This window comes from Ostrinia furnacalis, unplaced genomic scaffold (assembly GCF_004193835.3).
Source record: "Ostrinia furnacalis isolate ACB-3 unplaced genomic scaffold, ASM419383v2 OfSCF6787, whole genome shotgun sequence".
Taxonomy (NCBI): Eukaryota; Metazoa; Arthropoda; class Insecta; order Lepidoptera; family Crambidae; genus Ostrinia; species Ostrinia furnacalis.
Genome location: NW_021137026.1, coordinates 216,833 through 239,457, shown reverse-complemented (window position 1 = coordinate 239,457; position 22,625 = coordinate 216,833). Strand labels below are relative to the sequence as shown.

The window sequence follows — 22,625 nt, the reverse complement described above, 5'->3', positions numbered from 1 at the left end:
CTTAGGACCCCTCCCACCCCTTGTCACACCATGTCACACTTTGTCAACCCCCTCCCCCCCTCTTTACGTGTGACGTACTTTATGGATGACCCCTTATTGGTACCGTTTGAAAGAGCTCGTGAAGCACTTTTAGGATCAGTAACCAGTTTTTCGATATCTTGTATAGTTTAGAAATAATCGAGTGAGATCACTTATCGTTTCCACCCTGTATATAAAATCAATCATAGTCACCGGGCATTTAACGTTATCACTACATATCTCATATAATTTAGGATATAAAATGGTCAACTACGCGCATCCAAAAATCCACCCTGTATAGTTATTGTATAACAATTATACGACGACGTTCCCACGCCGCCGGTTTAGGTACAGCTAGCAAAACAAATTACTTATTTCGATCAGTTTCACGATTTTTGATTATTTTAGTCGTTTCGAGGCACAGATTAGATGTTTCGTTCGTTCGTTTCGGCCAAATGACGTCCACTGCTGGACAAATGCCTCCCCTAAGGATTTCAAAAACGACCGGTACTGCACCGCCCGCATCCAGACACCTCCCAGGCACATTAACAGAAATTGCTACTTATAAAATCACACAGACTCTATTTATTTCTGATAGCCTAACTAAAGTGACAAGTAAACAAAAAACTTTGTACTTACTATTTAAATAGCAAAGTTTCCAGAAGTTTCCAGCGAAATACTTAAGATTTCAATCCGTAATATCAATATTGCCATCAAACTTGTGCCCGCCTGCACTTCAAGCAATCCAACTTTGGAATTTAGTTTACAACTTTTCACCACAAGACATACCAAGTTAACGGTGTAGTCCAGCCATGCGTGCGGTCTTAGGTACAATACCAGTCTATGTTAAGTATGTTGGTATTTGAACATAAAGTATTTAAAAGCCAAATGATTCCACTAAAAAATGAACCTGTTTAAGATATTAAATGCCTTCTGGCGAAGAATGTTTGGTTGTGTTTTGTCATTTAACTATTTGATTCTCTTCTGCAAATGTTTCTGGGAAATTAAATGCCCATACTTTTGAGGCCGATGGGGCAGCAAGGTTCTGGAATGGAGGCTGCGTACCGGAAATCTCAGCGTGGGACGTCCACCCACAAGGTGGACCAACGACGATCATAAAGATAGCAGGGAAGTGCTGGACGCAGGTCGCTGCCAATCGATCAACATGGAAAGCATTGGGAAAACCTATGTTCAGCAGCGGACGTCCTAATGATGATGAAACTTTCGAGCTTGCTGTGAACTCAATTTATTTTATCTTCATAAAAGCGACACTCCCGGCTTGTACGTATAAACCTTCCTCTTGAATAACTCTACTAAGTATATATTGCTGAAACCGTATTTAAATCCGCCGTTGCGTAGTGTAACCATACCTATAGTGGCTGAATTGTGGCCACCATATTTTGAACTTTGATAAGATGACATAAGGTTTACATAGTACATAGTTAAAGGGTTAAAATATCTAACCGTATTGTCCAAAGTTCTCTTTTTTTTGTTTTTAGCGAAAAAGTGTCCTTTTTTGAATTTTTTTTTTGCTATCCGTACACCCGCTGCACACGGTGGCGTGTCCACACAATCGTGATTCATTATGCTTTCTCGCTGCGCCGGCGCGGCGCACGGCGCCGATGCCCGTGAACCAATTTGTACAGATACCACATCATATTATACATATTTATTGAAAAACCGACCTTATTACAACCAAATAAGGAGCTACAGTATAAAGCTTGACGTGCTATCGTCTGTACTGCGATGTCGTTCGGTTAGGTGTCATCAATTAATGTATGGTTATAAACAATTGAAGTATGCGTGCTAAGTAGGTACTTTATTAATGATCGTTGTTTACACTGAATATTAGATGTTCGTTTGAAATTGTTTTATTTTTTATACAATTTGTACAAGTTTTTAACTATTTTATTTCAATTTATGACTTTTTGTTGCAATTCAAAGCCCTGCCTTAAAAAAATTCATAAGTGACTTCACGTCACAATTATTTGATCGAATATAAATATTGAATTAGAATATACATTTAATAATTTTTCAGTGATTATTATTGGCCCCCATCATAATAAAAAAATTAAAAACAACTTTTAAACACAATTGAGCAATTATTTAATTTCTGGAACTCCCATTGTGACAGTAATTAAAGACGCGAAAACTATCATTAAACACGAAACTGACATTTTGGAATTCAGCTATTTTCAACCAAAAAAATACCGTAAATGTGGTGTCAATGTGTGATAAATGTCAGAGCGAAGTGACATTGAAATTAACTCATTCGTTAAAATTCCACACGATCACGAAGGTTACCAATATCGGCAGGTAATTTATTAATTTGATCATTAAACACTACTCATCTGTCTACACTTGAGTAAACATTTTTTTTTATAAACGAAAGAAAAAAGAAACATTCTTATCCAGCAAGGACGGATTATCAAAGTGGGTAATGTAGCGGAATTTCGCCGCGTCTTCCAACGGCGCCGTGGCTTAGTTGGTTAAAGCGCCTGTCTAGTAAACAGGAGATCACGAGTTCGAATCTCGTCGGGGCCTACGACAGTTGTCGGAAATTCTTTTTGGCTAATTACTTTTTATTTTTCTTTTAGTTTGATTTTTTTTTTATTAAATTGTCTCTGGGAGTCGAAATACTTAGAGAAACATCTTCGTACCTTGTAAAGAATTATATTATTCCTCTTTTCATTTGTTTTTGTACATTTATGTGAAGAGTAATTAATCTCTTTTTAACTCCCTGATGGATATAAAACTAAGCTTTTCTGGTAAGTTTACGGCTGAATATTTTGGAAAATGTATTTACTGTAAGTACAATTATTTATTCAACGTTTTGTGTCTGGGTTATTGAGAGAGTTTTGCACGTATCATAAATTAATTCCATGTTTCATGTTTAAAACTATGAATGTTTGAAAACCAATCGTTCTAATACAAATTAAAAAGATATGAAAACATTTTTTATGGTTTATTTATAATTAAAAAATATTTAAACCTTTTTAAACATGTTATAGCTATTCTTCATTATCTACACAATACACATTACGTAACATACTATTAGGCTTTTCTTCAATTTTCCCGGTTTGTGATATTCTGGCGCCATGTTGTTTGTCGAGCCCATGCTTTCGCGCCAATATTTATTGACTGCTCTGCCCTTTCGTGCCCTTGAACACCAATAGCTCATCTCTATTTCCTGGCTTTTGAAGTGCCGGGATCGATATCCAGCGGGGCTAATTTATAAACATCTAAATTGATTCGCGTTGGGGTACACAAATGGTTGTCTACTGAAGTTCTTAAGTTATTTACTGCATACTTGAAAACTATAGTCAAGCTTTTATTGACTAGCTTTCGACCGCGGCTTCTATCGCATAATTTTCCCTTTTATATTCTACGATTTTTTGTAGATATTAAATGTTTTTGTTAGAGATTTCATAGGACTTAAGATTTTTTTTATTTAATATCTGATTCGCGCTTGACCGTATTTTTTTCCTCCAACTACATCCGCTTTGTCAATGAACTGGACAAATGTTATGAATGGACACTGACCGTAAATGCCATCACATACCGATGAGCACATTGTAAATCCAACCTTATCTTTCCAGTGTAGAGTTTAAAATAATTAAGCCTGCCATTATGGTTATTGAACAAAAAATTATTGGATATTCGACGTTATTGTTGGAGGGATACAGTGTTTAATGTTGACGTCGTTGAGTAGAAAGTAGTACAACTCGAGATAAAAGATAATCCACATTGATATGTGGTTGGGAGTGACGTACAGTCAGCGTCGTATAGTTCGTGACACCCAAAGTGGCCAAAAAGTTGACAACACACAATCTTATTCCGATTTTTTCCCTGTTTGTTCACACAGGATTCAGGATTAGGGTTGGACCTACCGAGGCGACTATTTTATACCTACCAGGGTAGGTCCATATGGATAGGACTAGCGGCCGCCCGCGACTTCGTACGCGTGGATCCCGTTTTACCCCCTTACGACCGGTTAACACATGTTACCGTTTTACTGTTCCGTTTTATCGTGTACGTTTTTTTCGTCGATGTATGTATTACTGTATACAGAATACTGTGTCATGTGTGAAGTCGCTCATACAACTACATACGCCATCGACGAAAAAAAAACGTACACGATAAAACGGATCAGTAAAACGGAGACATGTGTGAACCGGCTGTTAGGGGTGGAGTTTCGTAAAATCCTTTCTTAGCGGATGCCTACGTCATAACATCTACCTGCATGCCAAATTTCAGCCCGATCCGTCCAGTGGTTTGGGTTGTGCGTTGATAGATCACTATGTCAGCCAGTCTTGCAACACCCTTGAGTTATACATATATTTTATGTCAACGTGAAATTGTGAACTCTGTCAGTTTATAATATAACGCGTTAGATTGTAAACTAACAGTGGGTTAGGTTAGGTTAGATTGTAATTTAACTACATCAGATATAATCTGCCGGCATTCACAATTTTACGGTGACATATATTTAGATTTGGAGCGCTAAGGGAGGAAAGGATGAGAGAGAGAGAACGAATTTCCCTAGCCTTTAGAATGCCTTGTAACAAAGACGTGTTGAGAACTATTTGGTTACTTTGTGTCACGAACTACACTCGACATCAAATAAATCGCACCTCCAGCGACAAGCACTTTCAAACGTATGCATCCCGACTTCCCACCAATATTGGCATCATTTAAAAGCCTAGTTCTAAGCTTCGTTTCATTAAAGGAAAGGTTTTTACCCCAATAAAGTGTCTTTAGAAGGATCCAGAGTCACTTCTTCAAAAAATAGGTATGTAGTTACGCTAGAGCCAACTTTTATGGCTATAAAACTGTTAAGTTGGGATTAATCGCTATCCATCTGTTAAAGAGGACACGTGAGATCATTATTTGGTTTTATAACCACAAAAATTGGTCTACTTGGTCCCAGAGGCGAGCCCCAAGTGAGGCCTTTTTTCAAGTCACATTTATGGTACCTGTTAATGGTTTATAAAAAAATTAAATGTGTTTTTCTAAAGAAAAACTTAAGTTTGTTTATTGGACTTTCAAATAACACCAATATTGTTGGGGCACGACGATTGTATCAGAAGAAAATCTTTAAAGTTCGCGTCGCGGAAGGTGCGATTTATTTGATGTTGAGTGTATTTGACGCTGACTGTACTATTGACTTACGGGTCGGTTGCCCCAAATCGCTTGTTTGATTGAGTCTGATTAAACTGACGAGCGATTAAGCCAATTTAAGAACTGTCTCGGATGATGACGCATAGGCATTTGTGATTCGCGAATCATTAAGCGGTTAGCCTTTATAATTTTTTTGATGATCGACCTAAATGACAAAGATCCGATTAAATATGGCGAAAGAATAAAAAAGACTTTAGTTTAAGTTGTTTTTTTTAGTCATTTACATAACACATAATTATATCAGAAACTGTCCAATAACTATGTTGAAAGACGGGGTTTTAATTTAAAATTAAAAAAAAACTCAACTCAATAAGCAGAGCAAAATGTATACTCTCTAAAGCACTAGATTAATAAAAGAACCAAAAACAAATTTTAAAACCTTTATTCCCTGAAGTCTTCAAACGATAGCAAGCAATAACTATTCTCATTACAATGTCGGTAATTCCTCAGACGATTTCGTAATTCAGGTAAGAGGCTATAAGCCCGCCCCGCCCCACGCGGCGTAAATCATTGTTACTTTACCACCCGTAGGGCTGCCACGTCAGGGCGGGCTTTATTTAGCTTCGCAATTTAGCTTTTTTTTATAAATAAAATAAAAATAATTTTTTTGTTGCCAAAATAAAGTTATTTTCTTTTTTTCTTTCTATTTATTATCGGACAAAAGCAGTCCTTAGTTTGGTTAGTAACAATTTGATCTTAGAGACTATGTTAGTAGAGTAACTGTTAGATTTAAGAAACCAACGGATACATGAAATAATTTAACTATAGTATGGCTAATTATAGCTAGGTTTCCCTGGATAGTTAAACACAAAGCGCATTTTGATTCCTTTGTAAAAAAAACAGCCATCTGCGAGTCGGACCTATACTTAAGGCGGGCTCTGTACGATCGTGCAATATCAAAATAGAAAAAATAATACTATACACGGCACATAATATGACTATGATGCTATTTAATTCTGTTAGTATTATATCTAATAGATAGATACCATCGTGAATTTTTCAGCAATCGCCAACCAATTTTCGATGTACAAAATATTATATTGTAGGACGATTATAACGTGTCCTTAGTAAATTTGTTTAAGGACGTTTAATGCGTATATTAGTCGCTTTAATTATTAATATCGTGTACTTAATTAAAGCATCAGTTACAATGTATCCTTTAGCAAAATATTCCACAAATTGTTTGTTTATAACACGGTCCACTTACGCAATTTAATCATGTTATATTAATATGAATAATTTGTTGTTGTAAATAATAGAGAGCTAACTCTCGGCATAGAACGCTTAATACCTTTTATAAGTTAAAGTTGCGTAATCGTAGATAATCATTATATCCCAAAAGTCTATTAGGGAATAGGGGTAAAGTAATATTTCCCACCATCTTACATGTTGATGTGCCTATGTTCGTAATATTTATTAATATTTTAAAAGCTGCCCCATCGGCCGTCAGTTCTGCGCACTATGTGCCCTGCCCATTGCCACTTCAGCTTGCTAATCCGTCGGGCTATGTCAGCGACTTTAGTTCGTTTACGGATTTCCTCATTTCTGATTCGATATTCTATCTATATAAGGTTCTGGAATGGAGGCCGCGTACCGGAAGGCGCAGCGTGGGACGTCCACCTACAAGGTGGACCGACGACATCGTGAAGGTAGCAGGGAAGCGCTGGATGCAGGCCGCTACCAATCGATCAATGTGGAAAGCATTAGGGGAGGCCTATGTTCAGCAGTGGACGTCCTATGGCTGACATGATGATGATGATGATTTTAAAAGCTGTAGGGTTCCTGCTTTTTTTTTTGCTTATACTTAGTTGATAAAAAAACATGTTCGTAAAAAAAGATTTTATTTAAAAAATAAGTGTTAGTGGCAACCCTAAGCGGGATCCGTCAGCTCTATGCAGAATAAATAGCAATAAACATTCTAACAGCAAGGGTTATCTATTGTTAACACAAAAACAATGCCTCTGCTGCCGGCCGCAGGGTAGAAAGCATCTATCAGGGAGCTTTTAACTTAATCAAGTAACGGGCGCTCAGAATGCAGTGTACTAACTGAAGCACATCACGCTTAACCCTGCGACTTCTTATGTACTTGTAATAGGACATATTTTCCAACAAAAATGTCAAGTTTTATGTGATGTTCTACAATAAGTTATGTTGATTCGAATGCGGTTCGCTTTGTGTATGCAAAGTGCATCTGTACCCTCTTTTTATGTATTACTTTCGTGCGCTGCAGTATCCGCCATAAACTTTTCCTTCTGTCAGGACGAGAGAGGAAAACGCGATGTGCACTAAACAATTGAATTTATTTTGTACTTATTTGATATTGCTAAAGGTAATGCGTAAGTGGTTTGTGGGAGTAGTTATTTGGAGAGCTCTTTCCAAAAGAACATTTGCGAAATTAGTATTTTTGTAATATCCCACGAAAAATATTGTCATGTAAAATTTTGCCGAGACGAAACCATATATGGCTCGCATTGCAAAAATATCAGATCTTATGTAGTTAGAGCCAAGCTTCTTCTACAAAAATTTACATCAGTCAAAATATGGGGCATATCTGTTTCAATATCGTCACATAAGCGTAAGGTGATTAACTACCTTAACTTTGAGGCGAGAAAGTAAAAATTCAAATTCAGATTTTTTATTGCTCCATGTTCTTTCGTATACAAAGGTAGTCATAGACCCATAACATGAACCCTAAAATCGAAATACTAGGTACGCTGATGACAAAATAATTCTCGTTGCATAGTCTAAACACCCAGATTAGATAACAGCAGATATTATTTACGAGACCACCTTGAATCGGCTCGGATGTCCACCCCCAATAGATGCGGCTCCCGCGCCGCGGGCTGCGCGATATTTATTGTGAACTCCTGCGCAACTCCATCCATAAGGTACGATCACACTGGTTCGCGCAAACGTGCGCTATTGTATTCTAGAATAAAGTATTCTAGAAAACAACACCTCGTTCGTTCGTTTCAGCCAAATGACGTCCACTACTGGACAAAGGCCTCCTCCAAGGTTTTCTACAAAGCACGGTCCTGCGCTGCCCGCATCCAGGCTCTTCCCGCGACCTTTAGCAGATCGTCCGTCCATCTAGTAGGAGGCCTGCCCACGCTACGTCTTCCAGCCCGTGGTCGCCACTCGAGAACTTTTCTGTCAAACAATACCTACTTGTAAATAAAAATCAAATGCTGCTGTCAAGGAGTCCAGTGACTTGACCCACTTTTAGCTTTGGGGCCCAATGCAGCACATTATTGTCGTAGTAGTTACATAATATGTTCCTTATATTTGTGTAACACAACTACCACAACTTTAAAATGGGATTAGCATTTTCAGAAACAAGCCTATTCAAAAATTCACTTACCTAAATTGACGAACCTGGGACAGTCTTTAAAACCCATGCCACCACTGTGCCATCGGGTCGCCCTTATTATGGCATCTTTTACTAGGTAGCCTTCCCCAAATAATTTTCCTAGAATTCGAAGCAGAATCTTTACAACGTACCAAAGACTGCATGAAGCCTCTGAAAGTTTACTGTTCATGAAAACTTAGAGCTTTTTGTTGGAGTTGGAATGACTGTGTTCTACAATAGTAGAACTTCAACGAACCCATAAGATTCATTTCGAGGTCTTTCGACAAGCCATTGTTGACTATGAATGTATTTTTACCCGCGCCATTGTTATTGTACACAACCCCCGTTTCTTCCAATTAATTTATTTTGAATAATCTTTTCTTATCGGATGCCTACGTTTTATTTAAATATGATATGAAATAATATTTAGGTCTATCTACGTAACTTCCGGTGCAATCCGTTCAGTGGCTTGAAATTTGATAACTCAGGCTGTTTAACCGCCTTGGGTCACAGTCGAAGGTGTACTAGCTTAGAAATAAAAGCCAAACTCAGTACACAACTGGTTTAATAAGTCACCACAATTGGCTAGTAACAAGTAGGATGGTTAATGTGAACGGTGGTCTAAAACCTTTTATATGGGTCGCCTAAAACTTCGACACCGCGGTGTAAGTCAGCACAGCGTCATCTATTGACAGTCTTGCGAACTAAAATGTCTTAGGATCTACGGAACGTAACTAATTGACTGGACATTGACTTATAGGCTACTAGCTTTCTGCCCGCGGCTTCGCCCGCGTGGAATTTTGTCTGTCACAGAAAAACGTTATATTACGCGTCCCTGTTTCAAAAACCGGGATAAAAACTATCCTATGTCCTTTCCCGGGACTCAAACTATCTCTATGCCAAATTTCATTAAAATCGGTTCAGTGGTTTAGGCGTGAAAGAGAGACAGACAGACAGAGTTACTTTCCGCAGTTATTACAGTGAGCGTACACCTTTACAAGTGGATCGCGAAATTATATTGTAGCCGCAATAGGGAACGCCCACTGAGGACAATGAGTTATGCCGATTAGCGGTTTAGATTTTTACTAGTAAACTTGATGATATTTAGAAGAAAATCGATAATCAAGTAATCATTGTTTAGTTTAGTAATCTGGCAGTTAAATTGTGTAATAAAACAGTATGATTATTGAGATATGGATTAATATTTCGCAAAATACACAAATTCACACGAAGTGGACGCCTATCAAATACGTGATGTTGGCACTGAATTATTTCTTTACAAGCCTTTAGTCGAATTGAGCCATTGTCTTAAAATCTTTTAAAATCATTTAAAGGGACACGTTTATCCCAGGGGAAAGTTGCACTGGTTGGGTTTTTTTTTGGCGGTAAGCTGTAAATCCTAGCTACACAGGACTTGCAGCGATGGGAACGAGTGGTGAGAATTAATTATGCAATGATGATAATATGGAATATCCATCCAAACCGTCTAGCCAGTGTAAGCCAAATCCTCCCTTTGCCTCTGGTAAATTAGAGAGGGTCCTGCCTGTGGGGACCAAATGACCTGAGGATGGTGATGATAATTACTTTTTAAAGGAGACATCCATTCTATCTTCATTTATAGGGCGCTAGATGTCTAACAAACTCGGCTGGACATACTTTTTTTTAAAAGAATTTTGTATTTGAGAATCGAACCCAGAACCTCAAAGATGACTCACACCCGGTATTCACAAACATTACTATGAGGACTCAAAATGCGCGTGGACCTATTCATAGAGAATATTAGAGTGGCGGAGTGACATACACGAATCAATCACAGAGCTCTATTCAACGCTGTGCGTTCAACTTCGCATAGCGTTGCTGCTCCACATAAGCAAGCATCGTTTGTGAATACGGGCGAGAGTCTCTCTTACTACGAATACTGGACCATGGAGGTGTTATCAGTGCTCCAAACATATCCACCATAGTGAGTGACCTCACAGGCCTGAGATCCTGCATAAAAACCCATTATCTATTTCACATCCTCATATGTAGATATTATTATCGTCCCATATTGTTGACATGTCACTCGCGTTATCCGTGGGAAAAATATTTTATAGCGTCCCGATTCCCTTATTCCCTCAGTAGTTTACGAAGCCCGAGGGTCGTGGGATCCATCCCTGCAAGTGTAAGATGGTCAGGATAAGGTTATGATGTACTCCCCTAATTTACAATTTAACTGGTCATTAGGTTTTTAATTGAAGGAAGCGGACGGTAATATGCTTTGACAAAGATCGTCTAAAGTTTACGACTGTTTTGGAATGTTCGTCAATATTATTCATGAACGATTGCTATGGATAGGTAATAGAAAGTACTTTCACCGTAATTTATTATTTAATTGCTATTATATTTTCATAGCAACCATGACGTTACATTCGCACACATGATACGAGTAACATCTATACTAATATTATAAAGCTAAAAAGTTTGTTTGTTTGAACGCGCTAATCTCAGGAACAGATTTGAAAAACTCAGATTTTCACGCGTACGAGGTCGCGGGCACAGCTAGTAACATGATAAAAATACAAACTAAAAACCTTTATCCTAAATTCCGCGTACAGGACCACATTTTAGGTAATTATATTTAGACATAGCCCCTCTGTATTACATCAGCACTAAAGTATTAATTACTCGTTGTGAGCTTGACCTAGATGCAAAAAGGTTGGCCTATGTTAAAAAGCCGCTACAGGCTTCCTTTAACACAAGTTTCTTTTGCAATGTTTTATTAAGAAACGTCAACTTTTTCATGGAGAATGTAAACAAAAATAAAGTTATTTATTCAATGTAGAAGCACGTAGAAGGCTATTCATAATTATGCGGCTGATGAAAAGACCAACAACATGCCATGGCCACAAAAGAAGAAACATGAAGAAAGTTATTATTTCTTAAAATAATATAGAAGCTTTTTATCACGTGGCTGATAATACGAACACACGTCAAGAGTTATTCACCAAATTAGCAGATCCGGCGAACCATTACCACCTATGTTCATCTGAAATAATGTAATAAGTAAAATAATTTTTCAAATCGGCAAAGTAATTTGAAAATTATAAATAACTTGAAAAAATCGAACTGCCTAAGTTCGGCAAAGTAATTTCGGAGCCTATCATTATAACGAATTCGAATGCACCTCTCAATAAGATGAGTGAAGTGCGGAGAGCTGTATCCGCCTCTACAAACGACGTGCATGCCTCAACGTGACTACGACCGCTCTGCCAAGAGCGAAACGAATAAGAGGAAGAAGAAATATCCACAGTAATTCGATAAAACACCTGGAAATTGCAACAACTACGAATTCGCATTCACGTCTCAAATGACTAGAGTCGAGCCTTCCAACAATTTGACCCACTTTTAGCTTGGTCCACGAGTCAAGTCGCCCGATTAAATTTTCAAACATTTCTTCTTCTGGCAACTGGGACTCTAAGATTCTAGAGTAGATTTTTGTTGATTTGATGTTTAATTTATTAATAAAACATTGAAGGTGCCTGATCCAGATGCCTGATCCTGACCAGAATCAAACTAGCGATTTTTTCTGTGGACTAAGCTGTAGGCCAAGTCGCTGGTAGACTCCTAGAGTCATGACTTCATTCATTTCTAGTATTTTCTACGCATACTTAACTGTTCACTGTTTTTATCGTATGAGAAAATGCATTCTATTTTATCTGCACCTTGCACCCAACAGATTATTATCAGGCGTTCGTCCTTTACACCGTTAATAAAAAATGATATTCGTTACAAAGTACTCGAGTATAAAATTGTATAATTTAGGCAATTATTTTTAATTAATAAACACGAAAGCAAAGGCTTTTCTAACTTAATGAGCATGTTCTACGTTAAGGCGAAGCGCTTTCGTCCAATGTAGTTGTTCTTATAGAGACAACGTACGTTATTATTTAAACGTGTGAGATCCAATCAATGTTTAAGAAAATATTAAGTGATTAATTTTTATTTTATCACAGCAATTAAGACGTATCGTTTTAACCTTCAGGATTTTCTTCGTTCAGGTCGTGAAGGAAATGAAATTAATGTATTATTGTAAATTCATTTGGACTTGGTAAGAGCTATCACCTGGCAAGTGGAAGTGCGTGGAATATTGAATATCAGCTCTATTAATTATCTATGGTTAAAAATACATAGAAAATTGACGACAAATTCTATCAAAGCTTTTCAAATAATTTTATTTGAAAAGCTTCGATTGAAAAAAATGGCATCGTGTATAAAAATTAAAGTGGTATTTCTTTAATATCCTACTGTATTTTGACAGTGTTTTACCGGCGAAAGATTTATTGCCCCAACCGATGAAGACATTTTGGTCGCACGACAAGTGGCACGCCTCAAAGAATAGTTTCTATTTTGTTGGTATTTAAAGATTAAGTCGTATAAGTAAGGATAAATAAAAAACAGTGATGATGATGATAGCATTCGCGTTAACTCAATATGTGCTTTGCCATAGGAGTCAGTTCACCACAAATTATCGGTCGATAAGGATTGAACTAGTGACCTCGAATCGACAGTCTAATGCCAACACTTATTATGTCGCCTTTTTGTTGTTAACAGAACAAAATTTTCACAACTTTAGGATACATTTTGTTGAGTAAATAAACTTTTCACTTACACCCGTATTCACAAACGATGCTTGCTCAAGTGAAGCAGCAAATTGAACGCACAGCGTTGAATAGAGCTCTGTGATTGGTTCGTGTGTTCAGTGCGTCCACGCGCACTATGAGACCTCGTAGTAATGTTTGTGAATACGGGCGTTAGATTCTTTCCAATAAAGCACTAAGCCCAATATTCGCTTCTTCTTGCGAGCTTAACGTCACGCTAGCACATCAAGCTTGAAGCTAAATACTGAAGTATCTTACACAGTGGTAATAATTGTGATATTTTGCAACAAAAATGCGTATTATCTATATCTATAAAAGCGAAAGGTCACTGACTTATTGACTGACTGACTCTCATTCATCACGAAATCTAAAAAATGCAAGTGCTAGGAGTTCCAATTTTTGCATGGGGGTTCTTTATAGAACGTAGGTGCTCACTAAGACGGGATTTTGCAAAATTCAACCCCTAAGGGGATCCACGGAAAACGAAATCCACGCGTACGAAGTCGCGGGCGACCGCTAGTATTCTGATAAATTTCTAAATGTTTGAATTCACCCTATGTAAAGTTTGCGAAAACTTTACCAACAAATAATAAGTAAACAACGCAGTGTTCGAACGCTGCCAAGATGGCGGCCACGTGCTTATTACGACTGGTAATTAGCGGTGCAGGAATGTGAGCTTTCACTGCCTCATTAATGAGAGGTGACATGATTTTGGGTGTGGTGCAAGTGACGAATGTTCTTCGTTCGTTCGTTCGTTTCAGCCGAATGACATCCACTGCTGGACAAAGGCCTCCCCAAGTATTTTTACAAACGGTCTTATGTCATTATTTTCAGCTTTAAAACTTTCTACTGCTCTGTAAAAAGAGATCGTCAATTAAGAGTCACGGTGGAATCGTTTTTGTAACGATTGAAAAGTACTTCACGTCAAATTTTGGATTCATGATAAGCACTATCCATAAAACTAGCTTTTAAGAATACATATTGTGAATCTGTTTGCAGTCCAAATTAATAAATTCAATACTCTCCCATAAAGACCCTTTGAAAACTAAATTAAATGTGTTTAAAAAAATATCAGTAATTAACTTTTCAGTAGTTTTCAGGCATCTTTTTGGAACATGGCTTGACTTTACTGTAGTATGCTCGTCCTGTTTTCTGTGAGCTTTACAATATCAGTCAACACTGTACACCAGCTTATCCATCATCATCATCATCATCATTTCAGCCATAGGACGTCCACTGCTGAACATAGGCCTCCCCCAATGACTTCCACATCGCACGGTTGGTAGCGGCCTGCATCCAGCGCCTTCCTGCTACCTTTATCTTACCAGCTTATCCAATTTAATGTTTTTCAATGCTCTGCATCTTTCAATAAGTTTTTCTTCACAATCGCTCTCAACTTCTCCCCGTACCACAAAAGCTCGTGTGTACGTACATTACCGCTAAAATGCGTGCGCTCAGTCGTCCGCGAGCTTGACTCACTGACAGCCTGCTTGAAGGCACAGGTGGGTAGGGTGACCATGATTAAACCAATAACACCTATTTTATCAGACTAAAGTACTAAAAGAAGAGTATAACGTTTTCTATCTCCAAAATTCTTTACTTCACGTTTTTTTAAGTTGTGAAAAGATAATTTGTATTTTTATGTATGTTTCGCAGTAAAATGAAGATTATTATTAATTCAGGAATCGCAACTAAGGTTGGGAAGTAGGCGCGTACTATTTACCTGTTGAATTTCGCCAACTTATTTTAAGCAATCTTGAGTTGAAACAAGATTCAAAACCAATGAACATTATTTTTCTCTGCTTTGATCAAAAAGGTTTCCAGTAAAAGCTTATCTATTTATGCCATGAAAAGGCATTTTCATTGAATAAAGGTGGCTTATTTTCTACAACTTAAAATGTCTCATTTCTCATTCTCACTTGGGCACCCCACTAAAGCTTACCGTTCCGTTGTTTTCTATTAAGCAAGTCAACTCCAAATCGGAAGTCACATTTCATATCGAGCCAGCACACCGTGACCTCCCCCCCTTGAACCCTCTCACGCGATCAGTCAAAGCCCACAGACCAGAATAAACTGGTCGATTTTTTACTACTTTCCTTAAAAAAAGTACGCATCAAAAAAGCGTTAATCTGAAATATCTAAATGAAGGCACGGTGCGTAGTTTTGTTTTAGTTTTTGGCTAATTAACGTGAGAATACACCAATTATAATGTATTATTTATGACGTTCTGCTGCTGATGTGTCCATGAATGTCCACTTGACACTATCATATTAAATTTAAAGACGTTTATGATGTAACGTTTTTATTGTTTTATTCACTGAGTCATAAGGAACTTACGAGTACTTCAAGGTACATATTTAATTATAATCTAAAGACTATGAAAGTACCACAAAAGACAGATCTCATATTGATGCAAAACACTTGTAAGCTTACAGATCAGGTCCAAAGCGCTTACAAGCTTAAAAATAAAAATAAAATAAACATGTCAAATACTTAAGTCACAGATAAAATACGTGCAGTTTATAAATTAAATAATTTAAAGATGTTTCTTTTTTGGCCGCCAATCAATAAAACGGCGTAATCAGAACAGCTATAGTTCTTGCAACTCACTAAGAAGAGTGAGCTTTACTTGAATGTGTATGTGTATTGCGCATAAAGATAGTGTAATGTCTATCAAAACCTTTGAAAAACGAACAGTAGCGAGCCACCACACATGTAAAGCTCATTCGCCTTCGTGAATTGCAACAACTAATATCAAAAACTGAAAGCTGGAAAGCTTACTAAACCAAAATAATTGACCATAAAAATATAGAGATGGTGAAGATTCTACTACTCTCCTAGATCAAGTAGAGTTGTAGGCTCTTTCCAATAGTTATACATTTACATTTTTATAACTAACTAGCGTGGACCCCTGAACCCTATGTTTTTCTAAAATAAAATTTAGCCTATGTTACTCGTGGATAATGTAGCTTTCGAATGGTGAAAGAATTTTTTAAATCGGCCTAGTACTTTTTGAGCCTATTCGTTACAAACATACCAAAATAGGTACAAATCTTTCCTCTTTATAATATTAGTATAGATTAGGGGGCGTCCATAAATTACGTGAGACAATTTTGGCCATTTTTCAACCCCCCCGCCCCCCTTGGTGAGATTTGGTGAGATTTTGCCTGACCCCCTCCCCCACCCCCCTAATCTCACGTGATATTTAATAAAATGCCTATTTTGCAATGTCTATGCTTCGAGTCTATTAGATTTAAGGGAGAGTCCGCTAATTTGGATCAGTTTTTTTCAATCCCATTTTACACATAGTTTTCTTTTGTTTTTGCTAATGTCCATGGTATATAATAAAAGATACATTATTCAACTTACTATTTCATAAGTATTAATTAACATGATTGTTGTATATTTAGCACAAATCAACAAAGTACGAGTTCAGAGCTTCGGTCCAATTTAGCCAACCGGTTCGATAATTTGTACCACAGGGATACTAAATTGGATTTCAATAAATTTCAAGCCTATAAAAAAACTATGGCAAAATATTATACGATACATTCTTAACAAATTAGGAAACGAAGAGGAACAGTAGTTAATAATATAGAAAATCGATATTGTTTTACACGTTATCACGATTTTGAGTACAAGTTTTGTAATTCCAATTATCGTAACGCACACTTGTACCTAATCTACTTTGCCAGTCTTTTGCTTTCATTTATTGTTAGTCAAACATAACTACGCTATTATAACTTCAAAATATGATTTACTAAAAAAAAATTCAAAATCCTTTGGTAAAGTTCCATACAACTTGATGTGGTACAATTTAGCCGACTAGGTGATAGTGCTTTTAAAAAATCGGTAAAAAATATAGCTTATAAATACCGAAAAATGTTTCAAATAATTGTAATCCACACTAATTTACGCTTCTAAATAATATATTAGAAACATCCTGTGATTAAATTTAACAAAATTACAATCTAAACATGTATTGTCAAAAGTTACTTGAAAACAATGAAAAAATACTTTTCAAAATAAAACACACGTGTTTGTTGTCACGGCAAAAACCACATGGCCGATATTAATTGGTTTGATTCTTAATTATTGTATCTTTTAGGAAAAATCCTACCATGAATAAAGCTTGTTGCAAAATAACTTTTAATTTAGGTGGGTTTTTTTTATCCACAACGAGGAAGCTCTTGGCCTGTCTCAAACCCGTTTTCATATTGGAAGTGTTTTATGGAAGTTTTGCCTCAAAGTTATTTACTTATACATATTATCCACTTCCCCATTGAAATATGTTGGCCTAGCAACCACTTTCGCCATTCAGTGCCAAAATTGTCATTCGGCTCGCATGTGGCACGTGGCCCCCGGCTGGGACGATGAAGGGACGCTTTAGGAATATGTCACTGTCGTTACTGTGACATGTTGCGACATAGCGAAAGCTTACGGTTTCATTACTTGTAATGGTAGAATATATCAACAATAATAGCTAATAGAATGTATTAGGACCCTCGGGCCCTCGCTCACGGCGACTTTTTGACGACAGCATCGCTATTAACGCGCATTAGTCGTATTTGCAACGCACTACAGAAGTGATGCCAACGCGCTACTAACGCGCTACAGCAGCGCGACTGCATCGCTACAAAAAGTAGCCGTGGGCGAGGGCTCTTAATTCTGGGCTACTTAAATTTCGGTTTGTCGCGGAATCATATCGCACTTCATCATAATTAGTGCTAAAACTTGTCACTCCAGCCTACTTTCAATGATCTACACTAATATTATAAAGAGAAAAGATTAACATTGTTTGTACCTATTGAATAAACTCCGAAACTACTGGACCTTCTTACTGAACTTATCTTTGAAAAATTCTTTCACTATTGGAATTCTACGCTTTCCCTGATGGACATAGACTTTACTGTTATTGGTGGTATCAAGTTCGCCGAGTCAGCTAGTAAAATATAAATCAGTCATCATGTCACGTGATTTCCGGCAATTTTACACACAGTTCTTTCTGAAAAAAAAAAACGCCACATACAAGAAACACATAGTTTCAATTTCACGAAAACCACCCTTTTTGTTTTAATACTTACTTAAAAAGTAAAAACATAACCCTCCTAACATAATTCTGGCGCAGTCGGATAAAAATGACACGAAATTTTTACTACCTATTTAAATTCACTTGCTCAAAACGGCATTAACTTAAAACCTGTATTTGCATTAGTGGCATAGCAACAGCGTTTCCGCCATATGCGCTGCGAACTTGTTCGGCCATGTTTTTTTGGCACGTGGCGTACCGATAAGCCCTGCGACCCTACGAGTACATTGGCATTTAAAAAGGGATTAACTCATTGAATTCTAGATAGTAATGTACGCTGCAAAAATAATCAGACAAATGGAAATGAACCGCAAAGGACAGTGCCAATCCAATCCATGTATGGAAGTTGGACCAAGTGCTGCCCAGAATGAAACCATAGTGCATTTTGTTCCTCAGGCCAATACTAATTTGTAAACCGAAGCGCACTGAAATCTATCCCTGGAGTTAAGAGAAAAAAAGAGTTTTGTTTAGAATTATTTACATACAAAATATCATCGATGTATACGTACTACGCATAAGATTTCGATATTGTGGCATTAAATAACACTCGCTATGTTGAACTTAACCATACTGCATCCGTACACCTTACTTTAGTACGACTTCGACATTATTTATAAGCGATCAAGCGCTGTTGCAGAAGTTTGGTTACTTGACAAAAATTAATTATTTCCAAAATGGAGCAAGAAGTTTTAGCTTACAATAACTTCAATAATCGATTGTAATACACCAATAAATAGATTTTTTGCAAGTATAGAAAACTAAAACTTCTTGCTTCATTTTGGAAATAATTAATTTCTTTCAACCTACCAAACACTTAAAACAGCGCTAGATCGTTTATAAAAAATGTCTAAATCACACTAAAGTAACGTGTACGGATGCATTATGGTTAAATTCAACATAGCGAGTGTTATTTAATACCACAATCGTGAAATCTTATGCGTAGTACGTATACATCGATGATATTTTGTATGTTCGTTCGTTCGTTCGTTTCAGCCAAATGACGTCCACTGCTAGACAAAGGCCTCCTCCAAGGCTTTCCACAATGCACGGTCCTGCGCTATTTTGTATGTAAATAGTTCAAAACAAAACTCTTTTTTTCTCTTAACTCCAGGGATAGATTTCAGTGCGCTTCGGTTTACACATTAGTATAAATAGGCCTGAGGAACAAAATGCACTATGGGTTGATTCTGGGCAACACTTGGTCCAGACCCTGGCACTATCCTTTGCAATTGCATTTGCAACACAACATTTTAGTCCGTTATGTACTACGAAGTGAAACATGCGGCGTATTTTTTTATTTGCGGTTCTTTTCATCTCAATAAAGTTTTAAAAATCCGTTCAAAACTTTTTTGCATGAAAGAATAATAAACATCCATCCTCAAAAACTTTCACATTTACGAGGGGCGGCTGAAAAGTTTTGAGCCTAGGGTATTAAAAATGCCGATAGAAAAGTATAAAAAATATATTTTCCTATTTAATCTCCCTCTACTACAACGGACTTCTTACATTTGTGTAAAAGAGCTTTTAACCCACTGAAAAAAAATTCGCAATCTTTGCCTTCGAAATGAGCCTTTAACGCCGCCTTCATTTCTTTGTCACTCAAAAATCTTCGTTCCTGAAGGTCTTTTTTCCAATTTGTGAATTAGACAAAATAGCTAAGGATTCGGACTAAACTGTGTGGTGGGTGATTAATTTCTTGAAATCCAATTTTACCCGAGGCAAGCCATGCAACATGCGCGATGTGCGCGGGCGAATTGTCTTGCAATAACAGATTTCCATTCGCCAGTTTGCCTCTCAATATTTCAACAACCACTTGACGCACTCTTATCAACATTACAGTATAATAATCTCCGTTTATTGTAGTTTTTTTTAAATAGGTAGTCAATGAATAAAATTCCTCCACAATCCCAAAAATAGTGGCTATGAGCTTGGGTGTCGATCGCTCCACTTTGAATTTCCGCGGCGACGTTTTCCCTTTTAAATCCATTGCATTGACTCTTATTTTGACTCTACATCGTACTGCCGGATCTATTACTTATCAATAGTAATAATGTGAGAAAAATAATTGTTAGGATTATGGCCAAAGATGTCCTAAAACTCCTGCGAAGTTGTGACTCGACGCTGGTTGTCGAGCGGCGTGAGCATTTTTGGCACCCATCGCGCGCACCCCTATTTCATGTGCAAATTAATATGAAAAATATCGCCAATACGTTCCTTGCTAATGCCTATGGCTTCAGCTATCTGTCACAGCTTAATTCGCTGATCTCTAAAGCAAGATTAATTAAATTTTCATTATTTTATTCGTTAATGGCGAAATCTGGCCGCCCTGACTTGCGGTCATCTTTTAGCGACTCTATCGGATGCTTGAACTATCGGATCCAATATTTCATGATGGCAAATGAAGGCCCAGACTCCCCATAAACTGTAAACATCTCATCAAATGTTACCGTCAGCGTTTTGTTCCTTTTTTTGAGGAATTTTGTGACAACTGTGTACTTCAATTTTGTACATTGTGCGGATGACTGAGACATGATGATGTTTACGAATTAATTACTAAAAGCGTGATGACTCTAATGAAATGAAACTTTGTACATATACTAAGGAGGTTGTTGGCAAATTAATTAAATTTAGCGCGAGTCAATAATAACACTTGAAGATACTTAGGCTCAAAACTTTTCAGCCGCCCCTCGTATATTATTCGTGGGATATGTAAGGGTCAATTATAAAAACTATGGTGGTAAAGAACAAACAAAAGAATATTTTGACACGTCCTCAATTTACATAACCTGTACTGTAATTGGCATGGCAACACATCTGAGGCTTTTTTACCATTTGTACTAAAAGTTGTCATTCAGAGCACATGGCGCAACTGGGGTTGCCAGCTCTCAAATTAAAAAAGCAGGAATGTTCATCCGAACATATTGACGAGGATAGACCCCAAAAATATCTGTATTTTTTATAATATTTAGCTAAAAACAGTCACAAAACCTAGCTAGATGCTGTATAATCCAGCTAGACTAGTGCCTAAATAACTTAGTACAGTCCGGACTTATCCTGACACCTGGTCACCCTACACACGGCCTCCCCGCGTACATTGGCTCGACCTTTGTCTAGGGTACGCCTGTAGAATGGTTACTTTTTGCTATTATTACAAATTTGCCTATCAATGGAACGTATAGCAAAGAATATTGGTATGTCCGCGTTGTTAGAATGGAGAGCTATTTTAAGAAATGTAAGTGGACTTTTGTATGTTTAACAAAAAGTACTCAAAGCTGTGCAAAAGCTACATACAGCATATACATTTGCTTTATCTTAGGATTTATTTATACTTGTTTTCAAAAGAGATACCTAAGTTTAATAAAGTTTGTGATTTGGTAGAGTTTGATTCCTATACGAGTTTTGACAGTCTAAAAATCAAATCAAATACTTTTTGTAATAAGTAGGAGCTAATTTGCAACAAATTATTTGTAACCTGATGCAAGAGCACTAGGTATAGTACCTACCTTTAAATTTAGAAGTGTTATGTAACCTGTTCTTATGAAATTATAAAAAAAGAGATTTGTTTCTTAGCTCTATCAAAGATAAGGAGTCGCCTAGAATATGTGTGTCTCAATCATAATTTATTTCTTTAAAAGCCACTGAGTATCTTAATGCAAAAAATCTAATCCCAAGCAAACCCGCGGTATCCCCAAGTCCCAAAAATAGTCATACAGAAAAAAGACTGTTGTATGCAAATGATATTAACAAACAACTACCTATACGCGTTCCGAATATACATAATAATCCGGCACATGTCTATGTATACAAAATTAAATGTGAAGGACAGAAGGGCCCGCAAGGTCACTGGGCCTATGAATATGCAGGGTACACGAAATTTATAGAAATACACACAATATAGGGATAAAGGGCAATAGAAATACACTTATACAGAGGGTTGTATTGTGATGCTCCCTAAGGACCATTAGCTGGCTGTTTGGCATACCTCGAGACGATTGTGTGATGTCATCAAGTATCTATATCATCTTTACAGATATTTATAATACACTAGCTTTCCGCCCGCGGCTTCGCCCGCATGGAATTTTGTCTGTCACAGAAAAACTTATCGCGCGCGTCCTTGTTTCAAAAACCGGGATCAAAACTATCCCATGTCCTTTCCCGGGACTCAAACTATGTCCCTGCCAAATTTCATCAAAATCGGTTCAGTGGTTTAGGCGTGAAAGAGAGACAGACAGACAGAGTTGCTTTCGCATTTATAATATTAGTATAGATTTTGTGACGATAGATGAAACTTTCGTTCTGCATCTAACAAATGGACGGACTTAACTAATTTGAACTTTAAAAAATTTGA

General features: G+C 37.2%; 1 protein-coding gene and 1 non-coding gene across 2 annotated transcripts in view; both read left to right on the top strand.

Annotated features, from left to right (window-relative positions):
* Positions 1 to 22,625, top strand: part of LOC114362808 (tRNA dimethylallyltransferase) — a 294,388-nt gene that overhangs the window by 158,050 nt on the left and 113,713 nt on the right. The gene's annotated exons all lie outside the window — the stretch shown is intronic.
* TRNAT-AGU (transfer RNA threonine (anticodon AGU)) lies at positions 2,489 to 2,562 on the top strand. The gene has a single exon. It is a non-coding gene; the product is annotated as a tRNA-Thr (tRNA).